Source organism: Sturnira hondurensis, unplaced genomic scaffold, assembly GCF_014824575.4.
Source record: "Sturnira hondurensis isolate 20B ecotype Veracruz unplaced genomic scaffold, ASM1482457v3 Scaffold0004136, whole genome shotgun sequence".
In the NCBI taxonomy this organism is placed as follows: Eukaryota; Metazoa; Chordata; class Mammalia; order Chiroptera; family Phyllostomidae; genus Sturnira; species Sturnira hondurensis.
Genome location: NW_028076767.1, coordinates 54,714,242 through 54,737,068, shown reverse-complemented (window position 1 = coordinate 54,737,068; position 22,827 = coordinate 54,714,242). Strand labels below are relative to the sequence as shown.

Genomic DNA, 22,827 nt, shown 5'->3' with positions numbered 1-22,827 from the left:
CTTCCTTCCTTCCATTCTTTGCTACCACGTCTGCAAAAAATATGACTGTAACCAAAATATACATTACTTGTAGGCTTTTCTGCTTAATGTGACTTCCTGCGTTTTCCCCAGCGCTGTGTGATGGTTCTCCTTGTCCTTTTGAGTAGCTGCACTCCTGTGGCACGCCCTGACTCCTTTACCCGCCCACCCCAGGATGCGCTCGGCCGGGGCTCAGGCGGTCTCCATCTCAGCTGCTCGGTTTTCTGGTGTCTCTCTCTTCCTCGACCTGTGGGGCGGGGGTGGCCTCTTTGTCACTGCAGTTCAGGGCACAGGGAAACGGCTGAGCAAGTAAGTGTCTTTGAAGGAGAGGATGTTCCTTTTGGGCTTTGCAACAACGTTTTATGATAGAGATGGTAGAAATGGGTCGTTTTCGCCCAGCAAAGAGATTTAGGTTAAGCAGTCTTCCCAAAGTCCCACAGCAGCTACCTGTGAGGAGCTGAGCTGAGCCATGAGTTCAGTTCTCCTAACTCCAGCCCAGCAGGTTTTCCACTGTTCTTGAAACCAGAGTTTTCAGTAGGTTTTGCTGGGGAAAGAGGTCTTGGGGTTTCATTTAGAGTCAGTGAACAGGATTTGGACCTTTTCATGAAGTTGAATTGCTCTAGTGTGTTGAATCTGGTCATAAATGAACTGGGTTCACATCCCAGCAGTATCTCTGACAAGTTGTGTGACCTTGGGCAAATTACTTAACATCTCTAGGTATGTGTTTCCTGCCAGTTAAACAGGTCTGAAGTGTCTATGGGCGCCTGCCTATCTCCACAGGGCTATCGTCCTTCCCAGGGGGTTTTAAGATGGCACTTGGCACATGATAGGGGTTCAGTGAATTCAACTTTTTTGTTGATGGTTTGGTGAAAAAGGATAATACCAGTGTTGGTAAGGATGACGGGCAGATGAGTACTCTTACACAGTGTTGGGAGAATACGCGGGGACAGCTGTGGTGGAGGATGGCCTGTCCATGTGTTGAAAACACGTCAGCTCTTTGACCCAGCACTTTCAGTTCTAGAAATCTATGCTAAGGAAATAATTATACAAACACATAAAGTTTTTTATATACTCACACACACACATTCACTGCAGTATTGCTTAATAACAACAAAAAAGGGAAAACCAAATGTTTACCTCAAAAGGAACTTGGGGAAAAACATGGTCACCCATGCAATGGAATGGTAAGGAGCTTTGTACAGGGTGAGAGGGAGCTTAGGAGAGTGATGTGGAAGATGTCTTCTGTGCACTGTTGTTGAAAAATAACAGCAGGTTGTAGAAGAGTGTGCATGCTGTGAACATGCATTCGCTTTTCCTTCCCCTGCAAAGTCTGTATTAGGTATTGTTTGGCACATTGAAGGGCCTACTATGTGTAGGTTCTAGACCAGGCCCCTTCAACTTTGTGTGTGTGTGTGTGTGTGTGTGTGTGTGTGTAGGAAAAAAAGTATGATAGCTCTGTGGGTGGAGGACTGGGCAGTTTTTCCTATTTAAAACATTACTTTTATACTGTTTTTCATTATTTATATATTACTTTTATAATCCATATTTCAAAGCCACATAAAACATCTTTCTCTACTCTTAAAAAAATAAAAATATAAGTATTTCCTTTCTCTTCAAATTTTAGCCCAAAATCTTCCTTCTTAAATTTCTTAGGAGTCAGTTACTAAAGTTCTCTTTTGTTTCTTCTCTAAGTAGGAAATAATGTCTTTTATCCTCAATTGCTTTTGCTCCGTTATAAAGAGCACTGGAGTGCCTCCCGTGTGAAGGAGTATGCTAAGGGCTGGCACGGGTGCTGCACACATCGCCAGTGTGGATTCGACAGGGTCTTTCTAAATCATCGCTCGTGGGACTAACTCATTTCAACATGAAGAACTCTTCAGGTGGTTTGGGAAAGTAACTGGTGCACCTGCCATACCTGGTTTAACTTCCCAGGGGGGTGTCTGTCTCAGGACAGTGGAGATGGAACTGTCAGTGGGTCCTCATCTTTTTTATTTCATGGTTTATAGGTCACAGAATAGAACTGTTGTTTTGCAGTTCAGAGCAGAAGCAGAACCTCTTTTGGGGGGGAGCAGGGAGAATGAGTGGAAGTGGGGAAAAGGATACAGAGAAGGAGAGGGTAATTCATTTTAGAACACAATCTAGATTCATCCTCATGAGAGTGGAGAATAATCCATCTGGATGTTCATGTCTCAATTTGAGGTCTTCATTGAGCAAAGAAGTTGTTTTTAATATTTTAGATTTGTAATCATTTTTAAAAAAAACTTACAACTAAGTTGTTTTATTTGTGGGCTTTGGAATATTATTTTGCTAAATCAGAAGTGGTTAACTATTGCATTGGGACTTGAGAGTATGCTTTTAATTTTTAAATTTAATTCTTGGCATTCATATTTTTACAATGTGAATTACATTGTAAAAATTATTTTGAGGAAAACAGATTAGATTTTTTTAGAAGTGATACTAAAGGTATTGTTAAGTCTGCTTTTTAAGCTTATTGATACATGTGACACTGTTGTAAGGGGGAAAATGACAGGCAGGCTTGCAGATGGGCAGAGCTGAATGGGAATTTATGTTTGGCTAATTTTGAATTGAGTGGCCATGGATGGGGCTAATCCTTGCTGGTGTGAAGACTAAGAGATAAAGTGTGTAAAACACCCACTGGCCTGTAGTTAAATGTTCAGCAAATGCTAGTTCCTCCTAGTCCCTGGGCGAGTTGTCCCCGTGTTTGTGTAAGGTCGCCCTCGGGCTCTCTCTGCATTGACGCCTGGGTGGGATCTGCCCTGGGGGCAGCTGGCTGGTGGGCACAGGGTTGTGTGCACTGACGGTTACAACCAGCTGAGAGGTGGTCATTATTACCATTGAACTTTTCCAGTGGAATGGAAGATTACCATGTGTTTGTTTGTGTTAATCTCTTTTAGAAAGCCCTTTTTTTGTAGAGATATAGTATACATTCCAATGTAATATGCTAATCTTTGAAAGCCCAGGGTTAGGCTCAGTTTATTATCAGGCATTGGAGCATTACCAGATCTGCTGGAGGCTAACCAGATCCTAGTAGGTAATCTCCTCCGCACTTAGCCCCTGAGCCGTTCGCCAGAGGCAGGATTGTCTGAGGGCAGGACACTTTCACGAAGCTGCCCCTGTGGCTGTCATTGCTTAGGACCGACCTTGGGTTTTTATAGGATGGGATAATGAGGAGGCTTCCAGGTGAATGGGCGGACGTATTAATGCCCGCCTGTCCCGATTTAAATCTTTTCTGTCCTGTAAGACTCCATCCATGCCCTCCATTTCTCAGGGTGCTTCCCAGATAGCCCTCAGTTCCACCCTGCTTCTGTCTGTGGTAAACATGTTAGCACAGGGGCCACTGTCTTCGCCTTTTAAATGCTAGTTTCAGATTGTAGCTGACCTTGGGGCATCCACCATGCTCTTTGCTCACATTCTTTGCATCTTCTACCTAAATGTGATGTGGAGCCTGGTGCATAGCAGCTGGTTTTGGTTCTTCTTCTTTTTCTGGTCCAATACTTTCTGTCTTAGAAGAATCCTCTATAAAGTTACCCACACAATAAACAGTCTTCTCTCCTTTAGTTTTAATTACAAATAAGCCAAGAAGGAACTTAAAAAATAATTTGTTTGGTGTGTGTCCTTTCTTCAAGCTTTCTTTTCATAGGCATATACCTACACTGTGTATGTTAAATGATATGCTTTACTTTTTATTGTATAGTTTTCTGTCTTTTACCTACACATACGGTGCATATTAACTCATATGCATTCTACAAATGATTTCTAATGATTGCATGTATTGCATATTTCAGCCTATAGGTGTAACATAATTTTTAACTACTTATTATTGAACTTGAAATAACAATGCGATGGCATTCACTTTCTACAGTTATATTGAAAGACCTCCAGTGGTTAAACTGGATTAAAATCAACTTAACATAGGAGTTTTAAAAAATAAACTTGTAGAATCTGTTTATTTTATTAGCATCCCTGTAATCACTGTGGTCTGGAAATGTCATTGAGGGGTACACTCAGAAATGTGTTGAAGTAGTAAGGATAAAATGAAATGGGTACACTATTAGAAAGCAATGTCAGGTAGCTAAATGGACTACTTACTTAGGTAAAATAGGCACTAAAGAACTTGAGCAGATAACCTAAGCACCCATCAGCAGATGAATGAAGAAGGCAGTGTATATAAACAGTGGAATAATATTTAGCCTTAAAAAAGAAGATAATCCTGTCCTTTGTGGCAATGGGGATGAATTTAGAGGGCATTATGCTAAGTGAAATAAGCCAGACAGAGAAAGACAAGCAGTACATGATATCATTTCTATGTGGATTCGTGAAAAAAAGTCAAACTCTTAGTAGAAAAGTGGAAAAAAGTCAAACTCAGAGTAGAAACGTGGTTACCATGGACTGTGGGTGTGGAAATAGAGTGTTTGGTAGACGGGCACAAACTTCCAATTATAAGGCGAATAAGGTCTGAGGACCTAATGTATAACTATAGTTCACAAAAATTGTATAATATTAGATAATTTAAATGTGCTAAGAAAGTTTAAATGTTCCCACCAAAAAAGTAAATAAGTGAGGTGGATTTGTGGATTAACTTGGGAGGAATCTTTATCCTTTCACCGTATATATACTATTAAAACATCCCATTATGCACTGTAAATATCTTGCAATTTTATTTGTCAGTTATACCTCAATACTAGAAAAGAAAAAGTTCTTTATGCAAGAACTGTATACAAGCTAAAGACAAAAAGTTGGAGCGGGGTGGTGTGGGGTGGTGTGGGGTGGTGTGGGGTGGGGGCTGTGTGTGTCCCAGGGTGAGCGCAGACCATAACACATTATCTACCTGATTTATGAGGATGACAGAGCCTCAGCTAAGGGGGCAAGGACAGAAGGCGTGAACCTGAGTAACTTTAGAAAATGGTGTTTTGACCAGACACTGTGAGGCTAACGACAAAAACTGTACTTTTACACTGTGCCCTAGTTGGTAAGGTTGTTTCTCATGGATGTACAGGTTAACAACTCTAAAACTACATACATGTATTTAGGAGTCGAACAAATAAGTGGATGGTAGATGGTGAGAGCTGGCTTTCTCACTGGCAGAGAGGGAAGTCACAGATAAGCAAGGGCAAGAGGCTGCAGTGAGCCATACAGGACTAGGTTAGAGTTGGAGACATCAGTATGAATTTATGTTTAGCTTAATATAGATACAGAAATCACTACAGATGTGTGGTATGTACACGGGTCCATATACGTAGATGCCTTTCCTAGATCTGTTCCCTGAGGGGGGGCTTGGAAGCAGTGATACCCAGAAGCAACAACACACCCAGATCTTGGTTTCTAAAACACTATTCTCCAGTAAGAGTAACGAGGGCTTCTGGGAGAAATGGGTAATTACAGGCCTGGAGTATCTTATTTTGCCAGAATATAAGGAAGTGCTCAGAGAACAAGGGATGTGGGCATGCCAGAGGACATAGGAGCCAACCTCAGAGAGTTCCTAATAGCCAAAGCTGGGAGGATTTAAGCAACAGTAAACAGTGTAGTACTGCATTGTTACCTGCAGTGTGAAATAAATACACATAAATGTATATGAGGAGAAGAACTGTCTTCTTTATGGAAGAATTCCAAATAATGTATGTAGCTACCTACCCAGGTGCTAGGAGGTGAATTTCCCCACCTTAAATATGAGCTGAACTTAGTGACTCGCTTCTCAAGGATAGAGTATGGCAAGGGGTGAAGGTAAAGTTATCGTGGAGAAACCCAACAAACCCTACCTTAACCAAATAATCACGGTTGATGTCACCAGCAGAAAGTTATGTTATTAGCATGGACCCTTAATCTAACATGATGAGAAGGGAACTTTGTTTGTGTGGTTTCCCCACCAAAACTCATAACCTCAGTCTGACTGTGAGAAGAGCTTCATTCAGATGCCAACTGAGGGACACAAGACATGGTAACTGACCTGTGTTCCTCAGAACTGTGGGCGCCTTGGAAAGGAGACCCAAGAAGGCTGTGGAGACGTGGTGATCCTGGATGTGGGGCCTGGAACGGGGAAAGGGTACTCGGTGGTGGAAAAACTGGTGAAACCCAAATGAAGTATGAAATTCAGTTATCTTTTAAAAGACACTAAAAGCATGTCCTCCCAACATTTAACTATGAAAACCCTCCCATGTAAAGTGGAAAGCAGTGTGCAGTGAACACCCACATGCACACAACTGGGAGTCTGCAGTTCAGATCTTCTGGTCTCTACTTTATTACATACCTACCTAGCTATCCACCTTACTTTAAAAACCATTTCAAAGTAAGTTGCAAACATCAAAATACATAATCCCCTTGCCCCTAAAAAAACAAAACACCAAAAACCTGTTTAAAACGCAACTTCTGCCACAGCTGCCGTCTAGCCAGCGCCTACCGGGCACTCAGAGTTGGCACTGTGTCTGTCATCGGGCCCTGCTGAGCAGAGAGAGGGGATGAAAAGGTGCAGGATGCAGGTCATGTGGCAGTTTCAGAGGTGATCACGGATGTGTGTGATTAGGGGGCATGGCTTGACCTAAGTGGTTCTGTGCGTGGGGGGCATCGGGACATTGTGGGGTCTGTGAGCGTCCAGGAAATAGCAGCCATTCTCTCGCCCCGCGTTTATGGTTCCTACACTGGCATTAACCAGTGCAGACCACTTTCCAGATGGCTGGAAGGGACAGTGCCGAGTGCTCCAGCCTTCATGTAGTGCGCCTGAGCAGTTCTTTGGGGAGAGAGTCCCGGCTGCTCTTCCTTCCCTTCTGGCCCTCTGGGAAAATTCATAGAGCAGGAAGAGAGCAGCTTCAGCTCTCCATGGGGGTAGGACTGATCAGCTCATCAATCAGGAGAGTGTGTAATTATCCGGAAGGGACAGAAATCACGCCCCGAAGGCCACAGACTTGGGGAGTTGCCCAGAAGAGGACCTTACAGCTGCTAACAGTAGTCCTATTCAGCCTGGGTGCATAATGATTTTAAAACTAATGAGGAACCAAAGCCGGAGGCTGGGGACAAACACAAATATCTCGTTGACAGAGCAAACATCTAGGTTTTGTTAGCTAGGAAGTTGCTGAGGAAGGTCAGAGTGATGTAATGGTGTATGCCAAGCTTTCATCCTTAAGCAGATGGGCCTCGAGGTACCATCTGCAGCTCCCTGGGGCCCTTCAAAATTACTTCCTATGAAATAAATCCTCGTAAGTTTGTTGAGAAATTAGTGTAGAAACTGTACCTGAAGTAAAACTAAACAAAGGAAGGAAATTTCCGCTGGAGTTACCCGCTTCCTCCTCCTCCCTTGCCTTATGAATACATCTGAGACTTCTTATTATGGTCAGTTTTCTTACTGAGCGCTTGAGTGTCGGCGCCTCCCCACGCAGCGTTCCGAAGTGAGCTTCTCTTTCTCGGCTTCAGCTTGGACAGCAGCACTTACTACCCCCTGAGCCAGTGTGGGCTAGATAGTTTTCATAAACCGCTTCCTTAGCTTTTCTATTTGGATTGAGGAGGAAGTAGTGTTTTGTTTCTTGTTTTTTTTTTTTTTTCTTTCATCAGAGGAGTATCTGTTCTGGAGAAGGAGACGGGATGTTTCTCAGCTTAGATCAGAGGAAGAAAATGTATAGCATCACGTGTAAAGTGGCTGATGATGAATTGTAATTGGTCATGTTTTTAATAAAACATTTTAACAAAACACTTCAGGGCGGCTGCATTCCTTCTTTGATTTATTCAATAGTTATCACCCCTCCCTCCATGTGCCAGACCCTGAGGATTCCTGATGGACCGTGTAGCCTCTCTTCTCAGGGAGAGACACAGTCAGAGGAAATGGCAAAGTGAGGTTTGCTGGAGTTAAAGGGATCTGAGGAGGAATGAGGGTAGACTTCCTGGAAGAGGTGATTCTTGAGGTTCATCTAAAGGGAGTAGCTAGGTGAGCAGGAGTGGGTTGGGCAGGGAGGACAGCTGAGGCGTGGAAGGTAAACTGTGTGTGTGTGCACGTGCACATGTGAACAAGATGGGTAAGTGTGGTGGCAGCGTGGAATGCAGGAGGGAGCTGCAGGGGGGACGGACGGGAAGGTTGGTTTGGAGTAGCAGTGACGAGCAGCCAGGGCTGTGCCTGTGGAAGCGTGGTGGGCGAGGAGCGGGAAGGAAGTTGCAGTGTTAGCGTATCAGGCTTGCTGGATTGATTGGTTTCTGGGTTAAATGGGGGAAAGGGCATTTGCTAGAGTGATGCTGGGAATGCTGAGGAAAGACAGGTGGTCGTTGAGGAGCATGGAAGGGGCTTCTTTAGGGCACGGCGAGCCTTTCTGGGTGAGAGACATTTGAATGGAGTGGCATCTCTCTGTAAGCGGCGGGACTTCTCTTTGGGAACTTCGGGTCCAGGGTTCAGGTGTAGGGAAGCAGAGTTGTGACCTTAATTCCCCTGGTGAGACGAAAGGAGAGGGTTGCAGAGAATGGAGGGTGCTGGCGTGGGGTGAGTCAGGTAATCGACAGTGGGGTCCACACTGCTAGAGAGTGAAGAAGGGGACCCAGTCCAGGGAGTGAGGGGGGTGTCAGCACCACAGGGAGAGGAGGTTATGGTCGGCAGGCAAGGTCATTGGATCCTGCCCCCTGACTCTAAGGCATGGCCTGGGAAATGGCTGACTAGGGTTAGGAGCCAAGGGTTAGAGGCTCAAGAGCAGTAAAGCGAGAGGAAGAGGAAGCACTAGGGGCTGCCGTCCTGCTTTCAGGGCTTCAGACAGTGAATAGGTGCCGTGATTATCCCCATTTATAGGTGAGGAAACTTAACCTCCACAGAGCTAAAGTAATGCTCAAGGTCACAGTTAATAAATCATGGACTTCTAATCTGGTGTGTCCAGGCCCCTCTGCCTACCCCCTCCCTCACCCCTGTGCTCTTGTTTCTTTAGGAGCTGACCTGTGACTAAGGAGCAAATTGTGAAAGAAGTCCCTCCCCCCCTTTTTTCCTGGTGAACAGAAGTTACCAAAAATAGGTAGGTGACAGAATTGAGTCTCAAAGAAGGATGAATTTTTATACAAGGTTAGAAGGGAAATGGGCTCAGCCAGCACCTCCCCATGTAGAGAAGAAGAAGAAGGCCCTGCCAAAGAAGGTGAGACAGGATGGCAAATTAGTGTTTAATGGATACAGTTTTGGTTTAGGAAGCTAAGGAAGTACCAGAGATGGATGGTGGGGATGGTTACACAACAGTGTGAATGTACTTAATGCCACTGAAGTGTGTGATTGCTAAAGTGATACATTTTACATTGTATGTATTTTTTACCACAGTAAAACATTAAAAGGAATGGAGGGAAAATGATCATTGTTACCATTTATGAAACATTTTTCTGGCACAGAATGGGCATTTATTAAATACATGAATGTGTGCTGGGTTTTGCTACATGGTTTATGTGTATTTTTAACTTATTGGTTAAAAATACTAACCAAAAATACTAACCAAATACTAACCAACTAACTTTCAGGGATAAACCCTATTGGACAGATGAGGCATCTCAGGTTTGAAGAGATAGTCAACTTGCCCAAGGTCATACACCCAGAAAACGGTGGATACTGTGCACTGCCAGACCTACCGACTCCAAAGCCTCTTCTAGTAACCCCTAGGGAATTTAACAAGGGAAAGACGGTTCCAGGGGCTGAGGGGTGGGAGTGTGGGTGGGGAGGGGGTGGTTGGTAGAGGGAGGACTGCAAGAGGAGAAAGGCTGGGTGAGGAGAGGAGAGTGGGGGCCAGGGAGCGGCCGGACCACAGGGATGAGAGGTCGGGTGCAAGAATGGTCCTCCGTGTCTGGATTGCGTATGAGCAGTGATGGAACTGGTGGAAGGTCCAGGTAACACTGACCCGGTCTCAGAAGGAGCTTGGGAGCTCCAGAGAAGCTTAAGGGCCCAGTATTGGGGGTTGAGGTGTCTGCTGTATTCAGAGAGTCTTGCTGGTAGAATATTCTTCCCGGATTTGGGATCCACAGTGGGAGGAGAGGCTAGAGGTACAGCCAGTGCAGAGATGGGGCTCAGTCTCTACCTGCTTTCTCATCTCCTTCCCTCCCCCCTTCCCTTCCTCCCATTAAGTCTGAAATCGGCAACCTGATATTGACTTTAGGTGCATGAACACATGGAGGAGGCGGTGGCAGTGGTGAGGAGGGTCGGCTATTTTTGATGCTGAGAGCAGACACCAGGGGTGAGGTCAGATGATGGCCAACTCCCTGGCTTTGCAGCTGATCGGCAAACTGCAAACGTTTTGCTGCCTATTTTCTTTCTTTCTAGCAAAACAGTATGAAATACATACATTAGGAAACAGGCGTTTTTGAGGTTTTAACCCCCAAATCCTAAGGCGTATCCTGTCTTCAGGGGCGGCCAGTGGCATTGGTGACCCCTGGCTGGAGAGGTGGGCCTGCTCAGATATTTAAATTCAGTGAGGTGCCCCTGAAGTGATCTGAGCTGTTTATGAGGGAAGTGCTCTCTTAGGAGTTCCTGTTACCATTTTCCTCCACGTGTTTACTTTGGATCAGCAGAATGCTTTCATTCTGCTGGTGGTTTTAGATTTTGTACTGAAAGACAGGCAGCTTGAGCAGTGCTTTCTGGGTAACAGTGGTGGCCATGGAGAGCATGGCCTGTGGTTGTGATTGGATGATACTTTTGAATCAATAAAGAGGTGTCCTCATGGCAGGTCCTGGCAAGGGCAGCCTGGAAGCCGTCGTTGCTGGGAATGAAGTTGCTCTGCAGTTAAACTTTGCAGCTGTCAGAGGCACAGCAGTGCCTCACTGTAGCCTCCAGGTGCAAAAGGCCCTTCATCAGCCTCATCAAAAAGTGGTCCTGGGAGGATCAGCAGGGTGCTCTCCATTGCAAGTCCTTTGCAGAACCATGTTTTACCGCCAATTACTGGTTGGATCTGTAGAGCTTTACATCACTTCTTGTCAAGGAAAGGTAGAGAATCAACATGCTTGCTGGCAGCAAATTGTGATGACTTATTTACCTGCCTTCTCTGCTGTTTTTCTGTGGCTAGGAAACATTTGGGGGCTAGGAAGAATAAGGCAAGTGGGATTTCCCTTAAAGTGAATATAGGTCTAAGATAATAATAACTAAAATAGCCCTTAGTTTGGAGAAATTATAAGGCTAACATAATGAGTGGTTATCTTCTGGACCAGGTGCCTTCCTAGTATTATCTAATAGGTTCCTTGAGAACAGGATCTTGTCTTTTGTTCTCCTCTCTATCCCCCAGCCAAGAACAGGGCCTGGGACAGAGCTGAATGAGCTGGATGCAGATAGGGATTCTGGGGCTCAGAGAGGTTAAATTGCCTTTCCAAGGCCACGCCATTTATAACTGGGTTTCCTTGACGGCAGGTAGATGAAGAACGTGGAAGGAGGGAGAATGATGTCTTCGGAGCCTTTTCTTGGAACTATTAAAGTTGTCTTGAGTTTTACAAAATACATTTCCCCATCTATTAAAATACTAAATTTATAATTAATTTTATTAAAGTGAATATTGTATGATATAATTTTATAGTCGTAACATTGTGGAGAAGACTCAATGAGAAAAACTTAGAATAGTGCCTGTACTTTGCAAGTGCTTTATGTGTTTGAAATTTTTCCCTGAATGTCATTTATTTTTAAAAGGATATTTGTTTACTTGGTTTTAATATTTAAGTAGAGTGAAAAAATTTTTAAATTATGGAGTCTGTCTTTGAGAATAGACCTAAATGAGAAAATATAGTTCAGAGATATAACAGGAAAGCAAATATGAGGGCTGATTTTAGTAATAAGAATATTATTTTATCATTTAAACACTACACAGATGTAAAACGTTTATTAGCCAAACAACTGGAATGAAACATTTTAGTAAGAGTTGTCCATTGAGAAGCAAAAAGGTGTGTTGTAAGGAAGTATTGTTGTTTAGCCCAGTAGTCTAAACACTTTTCACGTAGCAATCCTCTCAGTACTTTTTGCTTATACTCGCAACATTGATTTATTTATGAATTATAATCACACTTTATTTACTACTAAGCTGTTTGCATTATAAAATGCACAAAAAGAGGCATAAAAGAATGAGATAAGTAAACATAACTAGTCTAATAATTTTCTTTCGAATCCAGGAGATCACCTTTATACTCTCCTCTTTTTATCTGGTTTCCAGAAGGGAAAGCCTGTGGCACTTTTTGAAGAAGAGTTTGCTAGTTTTTTTGGAATGATATGTGGATGAGAAATGACAGAGAGGTAAACTATCAGGCAGATTGAGTGTAGGATGTAAACTAGAAGGCTCTCCCTGGCTGTCCGCCTGAATGTGCTGGGGAGGTTAAGCCCAGACCACACTCCTGCAGATGAAAGTGTCCCTGCTAGAGTGGCCTGAGCACTTCCCTGTGACCAATTATGCTGGACATGCTGGAGGGAAAGATGCAGTTCATGTACAAAGTATGCAAAATCGCTTTCAATTGGAAAGGCATTTCAACTATTGGAAAGGAATAGACCTGAATGAAGTAGTAAGGAAAGCAAGTTAATTATCTGGAAGTGAGAAAATGGAAATAAGGTGAAGTCACTGGACTTGACCTTGGCAAAAGCTGTGGGTGGATGGAAGGGCTCATAGGAGGCCACTTTGTTCACAGCCCCCAAGAGAGGTTAGAGTGGAGGCAGCTGAAGTCTCTGGAAGGTCAGGAGCCGATGGCCTGGAATAGGGCACTCAGGGTCGTTATTGTGGAATGTTTGGTGCTGAATTAGTCTGACTTTCCAAACAAATTAACAGGTTCTAAGATTGTCAAATACTGGACTTATTTCTGGGTTTAAAAGATTGCATGAAGGGAGACTATGAAGTTAACAGACTTCTGCTCGTGCCCCTGCAGAGAGTCCATGCGTGACAGCGCTCTGAGGGGAGTCCTTGGCCAGTCAGCTTCGTGCCCACCTCTCTGAGGTGTGCATGCATTTGGGATGATGGTTAGGGTAGGTAGATAAAGCATCTACAGGTTTCTGTTCCTCTCTGGGACTGGGTTTAACTACTGTGATAAGTTAGGAATTTCAGACAGATTTAGAATTTAAATGGTTGTTTCTGGAGGAACCAAAAGCCGACTGGAGAAATAAATGATAGATTTGGGCAAAGCTGCATTCGAGATTGTGCTCAACTATGTGCTTAGTACTGCGTGGAAAGTGGAACTGGACAGCATTTCCATAGTGATGGCATTTTATTGATTGTCCGTACATAAAGTATGTAAGTGCTATTGGAGTATATTCAGCAGGGCATTTCACAACGAGAAAGGAAAAAACTTCTGCAGATAGGTGGGCTGAATGTTGAAGAACCAGTGGAAGTACCTTCTGTTTCCTTAGGAACTTCCTTAAAAGATTGGATACATTTTCTTACATGATAGTTATAGTATCATTCAGAGAACAGCAGTAGTAAGTATTCCTGTCCTTAACTTTTACATAAAAGAGGCTTAGCCACTCACATACGTAACTGGTTGATGACTTTATGGCCTCGATGGGCAGGGCAATCTGAGAAACTGTGATAGTTGAGAAATACTTAGACACAACAGGGATAGAATTAGAAACTGATAAAATAAGGATTGGGGGTTGCTGGGAGTCCTTGAGAAAAGTGACTGAACAAAGAGTGACTCAAGGAAAAGATATGCTGACTCCAGAAACATTACTCACTAGGGGAATGCAGCCATGTCCCTCCTAACCCTTTGAGTGAGAAGTCGTGGGAGTGTTAGTTGCGGGCCAGGCCCACGGCAGGCGTGCCCGTAAACGCTGCAGGTCCTCCTCACCATTGTCGGTACACGTGGCTCTGGTGCACAGATTATAATCTGTGAGTTCTATTTCAGGGATGTGGGAAGGAAAACATTCAGAACCATGTGTTTGTAGAAATGAATGAAAGCTTTTAAAATGTTTCTTTTGCCCTGCCCAGTTTGTTGGAGGGTTGTCCTGCACACCAAAAGGCAGGTTCGATTCCTGGTCAGGGCACATACCTAGGTTACGAGTTTGATCCCCAGTTGGGATGTCTGTAGGAGGCAACTGATAGATGTTTTTCTCTCACACCAGTATCTCTTTTTCTCAAAAATTTTTTTGTCTTCTTCTGAGTGACCTTTGACAGATGGCACTGGCTCACAGTGGGTCTTGGTTTCCTCATCGAAAGATAAAAGAAAGGTTTATTGGAATAACCTCCGCGAGCCCCTTCTGGTTTTAAGTGAGAGTGTCTATTGAATAGATGGAGGTGGGAGCTGACGTTTGTTAAACACGCTCCCTGTGTATGGCCCAGGTACACTGTGTGCAGGAGTTAATCCACGTTATTTCATTCACTATAAACCATACACATGAGGTCAGGACATCACTGTTTTCATTTTACAAATGAGGGACTAATGTGGAAAAGTTCGCTCAGCTGCCATTGGGTGAGTGGCTGAGCTGGAATACAATGAGAGGTGGTCATAATAATGATAGCAGTGATTCATCTGCTAGTATGTTTTGAATGAAATGAGAAAATGTCAGTGTGGTGGGTGTTAGAATTGTTCTATTTTCTCAGTGGTTACTTAGAAGTAAAATAAACTTTGAAAAATATCAAGATATTAAATTCTACCCCTCAAAGAGGAAAAACTAATTTTTTTGATTATTGGGATTTGAGGGGGGGCCAGTAAATGACACCCCAGGTTTTCCTGACAGTCTGGGTTCTGAATTGGTTGTAATAGAGACAGGAGAAAGAATATGTCAGGAATTCAAACTGCACCTTCTTGGCTGACAGACCTATTATTGGAGAATGTGACTGAACTCTGTGTCAGCAGCAAGCTTCCTAATGGTGAATTGTAGGATAGTCAGGCTTGCCAGGCTGCTCACAGGCAGTGCTGGGCCATCGAACCTTTCCTACATGGGGCCCACACCCAGGGAACCAGCATGTTTAAGAAGACTGAAATGGCCCTCACGGGGGTGGCTCGGTTGGGTGTCGGCCTGTGAAGGGAAAGGTCATTGGTTTGATTCCCAGTCAAGGCACATACTTGGGTTGCAGGTTCAGTCCCAGGTCAGGACGCATGCAAGAGGCAACTTGGATTGATGTTTCTCTCTTACAACGTTGTTTCTCTCCCTCTCTTGACTCCCTACCTTCCCTTCTCTCTAAAAAGAACAAAGCCTTAAATATGTGCATCCAGAGGCTAGCTTGGCACCCAAATAGTGGAGTAGCTGGACTCCTGTCTCCAGTTTTGGTTCCCAAGCTGCACGGATAAGTCACTAGGGCGTCTAGGAAGAGGTGAGTGAGAGATCCAGAGAGGAACCCAGATGGTACCAGAGAGGGCTGCTGTCCACATAAGAGGAACCAGGAACCAAGGAGACCCCCCCACCCCCCACTCTTTGCTCCCTAGCAATAATAAATGCTGTTTTCTTAAGTTAAATTCTTTGAGTGATTTTAGAGAGAGAAACATTGATTTGTTGTTAACCTTATTTATGCACTCACTGGTTGATTCTCATACGTGCTCTGATGGGGGATTGACCCACAACCTGGGTGTATCTGGATATGCTCCAACCCGCTGAACTACAGGGCCAGGCAGTAAGCAGTAAATGCTGTTTTCCTTCCCAAGGCTAACAACATTCTGGAGACATTGATTTTCTTCTACTTGAGATATTGGTTTTTTAAGAGTTAGATTGCATTTAGAAACAAAACAAGAAAGCCACTAACCGTATTGTTGTTGATGAGGCCGATACAGCTGTTGTTTCCATTTTAGTGGAAGTCAAAGTGAAATATTCTGGCATGTGCTATTCACTCCGTGTTCTAGGGAAGTCACTGCAATTGATTGTGCTGATAGCAATGACTTTCAGAAATGGAATTCAAACACATGCTATGGCACTTTAAAATACCTTGGTACATCTGGATATTTTTTTGAGAAATGGCAAATAGGTGGAACATTTCAGGTCCTGCCCCCTCCCATGTGGCTGATGAAGTCCCTGCCCTGCAGGGGACCTGGTTTTCAAGTGGTTCTGTCCCCTCACAGGGCTGCTTTTTCCTAAGGGTAGTGGAAGCTATTCAGACTGAAAATTACTGCGGGCAACTGGCTTGTCATTTTCTAAAGTAACATTTTTATTCAACAAGTATAACAAATTTGCTCATCTTAAATTATTCATAGAAATCGCAAAACTTGTCATTTAGAGTGGATGTTGGGATATTCAGGTCATTTTGAAGGCTGTGGTTAAAAATAAAATGACCCAAATATATAGCTCTACTTTTTTTTAAGGGAGATTTAAGCTTTTAGTTTTTGTGTGACATTGCTCCTAATTCTGTTTCTATTGGGAATGTAAGTAGCTATTCCGTCAGCGTTCTAAAGAAAGACAACTTCTTCTCTTTGGTCGTTTCTCATGGTGTGTGTGGCAGGGTTGCCAGCCTCGGTGGTCAGGTTCTCTGCCCCTTCTCCCCCACCAGGGTAGATGTGCGGGTGGCAGGGCAACTGGAGAAGGTGGTAGCAAAAGACTCCTCTAAGCGAAAGTCGAAGATGGACTGTTGCTTGTTCTGATCACCCCTTTTTTACTTTAAGGGAAGAAGCCTTTGAAATGTGAACTTGTCTCAGTCTGCTTTCGGGCAGTAACTGGAGCATAAAATGGTGAAAATCAATTATGTATTTAGGGAGAGGAAGGGGGCTGCCATATTGAAGGCGTATTGTATTCTGCTTTGTGGACAGAGCCGGGCAGTTACGTCAGGTTGCTGTGGAAAAATTGTGTCCCGAGGGGGTGAGTGAGGCACGGAGGATGACACATCCCGATATGCCCGAACTTCACAGAACATGATTGTATTTATGAGGTACTTGCCCTTTGTCCTGGGAAAAATCGTATCTTAAAATTTGTCCCTGGCATTTTGCTTGTTGGCTGATAAAGAATTTGATTTAAAAAGTTCTTGGCCCTGATTTATAGCAATGTGGTCAGTTTGCAGTGTGTTATACGTTCTCTCTGTCAGTTAGGTGGGAAGATCTTTGCAGTAGAGGCTACAGAGGGCGTTAGATTCCTTCTGCGGCCCACTGTGCCTGCCACAGTGCTGACAGGCTACGCAGCCTTCGTAGACGGGGTGCTGTGTCGTGTCTGCTTGGTAGCAGAGGCCCCCAAGGACTGTGCTGTGTCCGGTATGAGGCTACACGATGGGTAATAGCTGTCCTAGTCTGCGAGGCGGCCCTATCAAAGTACCACAGGCTGGGTGGTTTAATCAGCAGAAATGTCTTGTCTCACAGTTCTGGAGCCTAGAAGTCCAAGGTCAAGGTGTTGGCAGGCTGGCTTCTTCTGAGGCCTGTGAGGGAGAAATGTGTTGGAAGCCTCCCTTCTTGGCTCATACACAGCTGTCTTTTCCCTGTGTCTCTTACCCCTCACAGGTAAGGGGTAAGCAGCCTCCCCTTACCTGTGTCTATCTCTGTTCCAAGTTCCCCTTTCTATAAGGACACCAGTCACACTGTATTAGGACCCACCCGAATGACCTCATTTTACCTCGACTGCCTCTGTTCAAAGACCCTGTCTCCAAATAAAATCACATTCTGAGGGACAGGAGTTGGCATTTCAACATGGGTTTTGAGGAGGACACGGTTCAACCCACAGCAGCAGCAGGTCTGGGGTCGCACTCTTTTTTTGTCTCCTAATCCACTGACTTTCCCAGCTCTACTCGCTATCTGTTGTTTGGTTTATGTGCGGCTTGGACAGGGAAGGCCGCACTTTGTATTCACAGAAACAGCAGCCCCTCTCCAGTTCCCTGCCGTGCTCTGCTGCTTGTAAACTGAAGCCATTTCTCAGATGGAGATAGTTTTGCTTGAGGCTTTTTTTTAGCGAGTTTTAAAAACATTTTTCTCCTCCTTTGATCCCTGGAGTAGAAAAATACTTGTCATTTGATCTACACATTGGTACAAACTGTGCACTTTGCCTATGATCTTTCCCTTTGTCTTTTTGGATTCCTTTTCTGTCCTAGCAGGAGAACATGACTGCCAGCGTTTGAGGGTTTAACTAGAGGACATACAGCCCCCCGAGGGTTGGTTTCTTAATTATCTGGCAACAGTGGAAACCGAGGCACCAGCTAGTTCTCCCGTACTCGGCATATGATGTGTAAAAGATAAAATGTATCAATATCTTCTATCATTTTGAATTTTCAGTAGTACTTAAAAAGATCTTTCCTGCCAAACATTTGTGCCAAAAAAGTCATCATTTCCCTGGAAAAATTTCCAAGTGCAGCACAGTTTCCTCTTAGAGACGTCTCGGTGCAGTTTGGCTGACTCATCACGAGGGTCCTGTACATATGTGGAAAGAAATATCTGCAGTGGCTCTGAGCTGGAAGACTGCAGGTATACACCGCATATACCTTTGGTGGGGGCGGGGGTTGTTTCTCAGGTTAAATGCAGCTTTCAAAATAACTTGAAATTTGCTTATTATTTTACATACTTTTTTTTGAAATGAAGGAAAGATACCACAGAAAGGAGCAGTGCATAGAAATTTAAAAGACCCTGACGGAAAGGGTCTGGGACATGCCCTGGTGCCTATTGATACACAGCCGGGCAGGACTTGTTGAGCAATAGCTTTGAATGCTGTTACAGAACAGACGTGGAGATCAGCGTCTCTTGTCATTGTTTCCCAGCATCCCACAGTTCCCAGAAGATAGCCACTTGTGCAGTGCTTGCTAGGAAGCGCCCCACTTTGTATATTTGTGGAGGGAAAAGGGAGAATGAAGTGTCTGTGTGGAGCGTTTTGCAGTGGAGGAGGAGCAGCCCGACTGCTGCAGGCAGGTACCAACCCCACCGGCCTCCTACTGTACTTGTGCCAGATGCGTTCCCACGAGGCCTCAAGACTGAGAAGAAAGCCCACTGTTGTGCCGCACAGCTGTTAAAATAGTGAATACCGTTTCTCCTAAACTATTACGGGAAGTGCAGTATGTACTTGGCTTTTGAGAACATGAACTTAGAGGCATTTGGGGTCTGTGTGATCATTAACAACTTAATCCTAGCAAATAGCAGCAGGCCAAATTATGTTGGTTCTAGTACTTCATTTAAAAACGATGCTAATGTATATGAAACAAATATAGATGTATTATAAAGATATAGGTGTAATGTATATAATGTTATTAACCAATGTCACCCCCAATAAATTTAATTTAAAAAGGGAAATAGCAGGCATGGCATGCATGCAACCATTAAAAAATAAAATATACATTGCAGAAGTTACATTTTAACCATTTTAAGTGACTAATTAAGTGACAGTAAGTACATTTTAATTATTGCACAGTCATCCCACCCTCCATCCATTTCCACAACTTCTTCATCATCCCTGAGAGAGACTGAGTACCAGTCAACACTAATTCCCTGTCTCCTCTTCCCCTGCCCTTCTGACCTCTATTCTGCATTCTGTCTCCATGACTCTGGTGCTCTAGGCATCTCATATAAATGAAATCATATAATATCTGTCCTTTGTATCTAGTGGGTCTGGCAATTAAGTTGAATCTGAACAGCTTTTGCCAGAAGCCATTTTCTTTTTGATATAAAAAATTTTAGTACATAGCTTTGGAGTATTAAAGTTCTAGGACACAAGTTCCAAATGCATATGCCTTTGGGGACCAGAAAGTAGTAACATCTAATATTTATAGAGCAGTTGCTATGTATCAGGCACAGCTAGGCACTTTGCAGGTAACAGCACGCTTCCCCTCACACCGGCCCTATGAGGTAAATGCTGTTAGCACCCCAGTTTTGCAGTTGGGAAAATGAGAGCTGAATTCCTTGCCTAAGATAATAACACGGCTAGTATGTGGCAGAGCAGAGCTTCTATGGAGCTCAGTAGTTTCTGCTCCAGAGCCTGAGCTACTAAGCAGCTCCTTGATTGTGTGCAGGAGGAGTGGGCAAAGGAAACCAGATCTGAGCCAGCGAGGGGCTGAGCTGATGGCAAATGGCAGCCCATCCTCATCCCCAGGGTCAGGGTTCACAAAGGGAGCACTGGAGAGGAAGGTGCTGCTCAGCTACTGTGGGCTGTGGCTGAGAGGGAATGTGGGCTCGCTACCGCTGGCACTTCCATTTTTCCAGAAGACCTCCTTATTTATGCATGACCTCTCTGTTTCTAAGTGCTGGCAACCTGACTCAATTACAAACTGAAACCAAGCCTGTGGGCCACTGGTTTGAGACCTTTGTTCTGGAGGTTTCAGGATACCTTTCCCTGATGCAGGCCCTCCATCATTGGTGCCCTGGGAACACTCATCACTTGTCATTGTTTGGAGCTGGAGGCAAGGTCTCTGCTTTCCCCCCCCCCCCCCAACAGCAGCTCTCGCACAGCAATTTACAGTAAACGTGCGCTGAGCGCGAGGAGCGAAGCGCAACTTCACAGCACTCGCGCTTTCTTCCTGGTGCTGCCAAGAGTTCACCAAGAGTCTAAGCGGAAACAGAACACAGCCAGCGAGAGGCTTATATCCTTTCATGTAGAGCTTCGTAATTTATTGTTTCATTTTGGGCTCCTTTGATTTAACAATGCTGATTAAAATAGGACTTTAAAGTGTGTTTTTCTTTTCCTTTTGAAAATCCCACCAAAGAAATGCAAATATACGCTGTGTGTGACGCTTACAGACCCGAATCTCCTTATTTGAATAACAGCTGCGGGTATTCATGACATGCTTCCTGCATGCTTGCCACTTCAGGGCTTTACACGCCTTACTTCTTTTAATTCAGAGTCAATTCAGAATATGTGGACTTAGATTAAATTTTAGAATTGGAAGGGCGTGAACACATCTAATGCAGTTTGCTGCCTTTGCATGTGAAGCTGGTCAGGACCCACACATGTGAGAGACTCTCCAAGGTCACGCTCCCATCTCTTGTGTGGTGTGGTCACTGTCTCCTTCTTTTTGCCTTCCTGTCTTTTCTAGACACTTTTTCTGGAGACCGTAGTGCTTTTACTTATATCTTTCCATCTGTGGGAAAACAGGGCTTGTTAAGTTAACATGTAATAGTGTGTTATCACTCATAGAAGCGGTGTCTGAGCTATGTATGGGTCATTACCAGGGTGCCCGAAGTGGTTTGCTGGTGCAGATGTGGTTCTGGACCATCTGCTTTGTGAGACGACTGGAGTCTGGAGTTACAAGAAGCTAAGAAAAGAGACTTGGGTTCTTACTCATTAGCACAGGACCCTAAATTAAACGATCTGATCATCTTACAGATAATACTGTAAACGAGAATGTTAGGAGAATATTGATCTTAAAACAGGTAATTTACCTACTGAGTGATATTACACGTCTGTCTAGAAAGTATCCAGCCACACATTCTAGCTATGTAATAAGAAAAATATTTCATACTACACAGACATTTATTGAAGAAGATATAACATGAGAAATGTTGTACGTAGGGCAGTGAGGCCTCGGGCCCCTTCAAAGTACGCACCTTAGAACCTCACACAGTTCTCCCAGTATCTTGTCTCTTGTTCAGACCACTCTGCAAAATCCTTTGTTGGGATCCCCATCAGCTGCCCTGTCATATTTTCCCAAATCTCACTGATGGTCTGAAATCTCTTCCCTTTCAAGGGTGATTTTTTAGTTTTGGGAAAAACCAGAAGTCGCGGGATGCCAAGTTTGGACTGTAGGTGGTTCTGAGTCACCTGGGTGATCTGATGTTTTTGTCAAAAAACTGCACAACGTGATGCATGAGTGGGTGTGTTGTCGTGACGAAGCTGTGAATCACCAGGTGCCCATAGCTGTGGCTATTTTCTTCGTATTGCACCTCTCAACTGATGAAGAGCATTGAGGTAGAACTCCTTATTAATTGTCTGGCCTGGAGGGGCACACTTTTAATGGATAGCACCTTCCCAATCCAAAAATACAGCTAACATGGTCCTGATCTTGCTGTGACTTCACTGCACCTTCTTCAGGCGTAGAAAACCAGGCGGCTTCTGTTGAGGCAACTAGGCCTTCGTTTCCAGATAATGGCTCTAGGACCACAATTCATCTCTGATTATGACCTTCTTAAGGAGATCTGGTTCATTGGTAGTGGTTTGAATCAAGTCATTAGCAACTGCAGCACAATGTTCCTTCTGCTCTGGTAGCAGAATCTGCAGAATGAATTTTGCCGTGACATGTTTCATGCCAAGATCCTGCGTCGAAATCTTGGCTATAGTAGTTTTCAGAATCCCCAGACCAGCTTCTCGTTCTCACACTGTCAGTGCTTGATCTTTGTTGATTGCAGCCCGTAAGTGTTCAACATTCTCAGGTGTTCTGCTCGTTGGATCATTTTTGATCCGACACATTCTTGACCACTTGTGAAGCATCTATGCCACACTTTTATTTGTGCTGTACTCATTACATTGTCCCCGAAAAGCCTTCCTAATCATTCGAATAGTTTCCAGGGAGGAATGTTCAAGCTGAACGCAAAATCTGATGCAGATTCATTGCTCTACTCGCTCAGTGATTTTGAATGTGACAGCCACACAGTACACATGCTCACTCAAGGGCATCTACCACCTCCACTGACTAGTAAAGTGAAGTCATCATTGTTCACACATGTGCATTCCAATCCACTCTCCTTGCCTGCCAGGTTACGTTGATGTTGCACAAACCATTTTCGTTATATTAACAATGGCTGGGCTTGTTCTGGACAGACCTCGTATGTTATCACATTCACATAATATTTGGCCCTTGCCCACACTTTGGTCGATGTCAGTGGTTCAGATCCATGTTTGAAGCTGGAGGGCAGGGTTTGTTGAATCCTTTTCACATTCTACTGAAAATTATTAAGGCTTTTCTTTTTAAAAGTTATTTTTCCAATGACAAAAGTAATCTATGCTTCTGTTACAAAATTTTAAAAAATACATGGAAAAATAATTTTACCATTGAGAAATTTACTGCAGATGTTTAAAAGAAAATA

At 44.0% G+C, this 22,827-nt stretch overlaps 1 protein-coding gene across 1 annotated transcript in view; it reads left to right on the top strand.

Moving 5' to 3' along the window:
- The window catches only part of TANC1 (tetratricopeptide repeat, ankyrin repeat and coiled-coil containing 1), a 221,335-nt gene that overhangs the window by 19,405 nt on the left and 179,103 nt on the right, over positions 1–22,827 (top strand). The window contains exon 2 of the mRNA XM_037044651.1: positions 8,925–9,008. The gene's annotated coding sequence lies outside the window, so the exon portion shown is untranslated. The remainder of the gene's footprint in view (positions 1–8,924; positions 9,009–22,827) is intronic.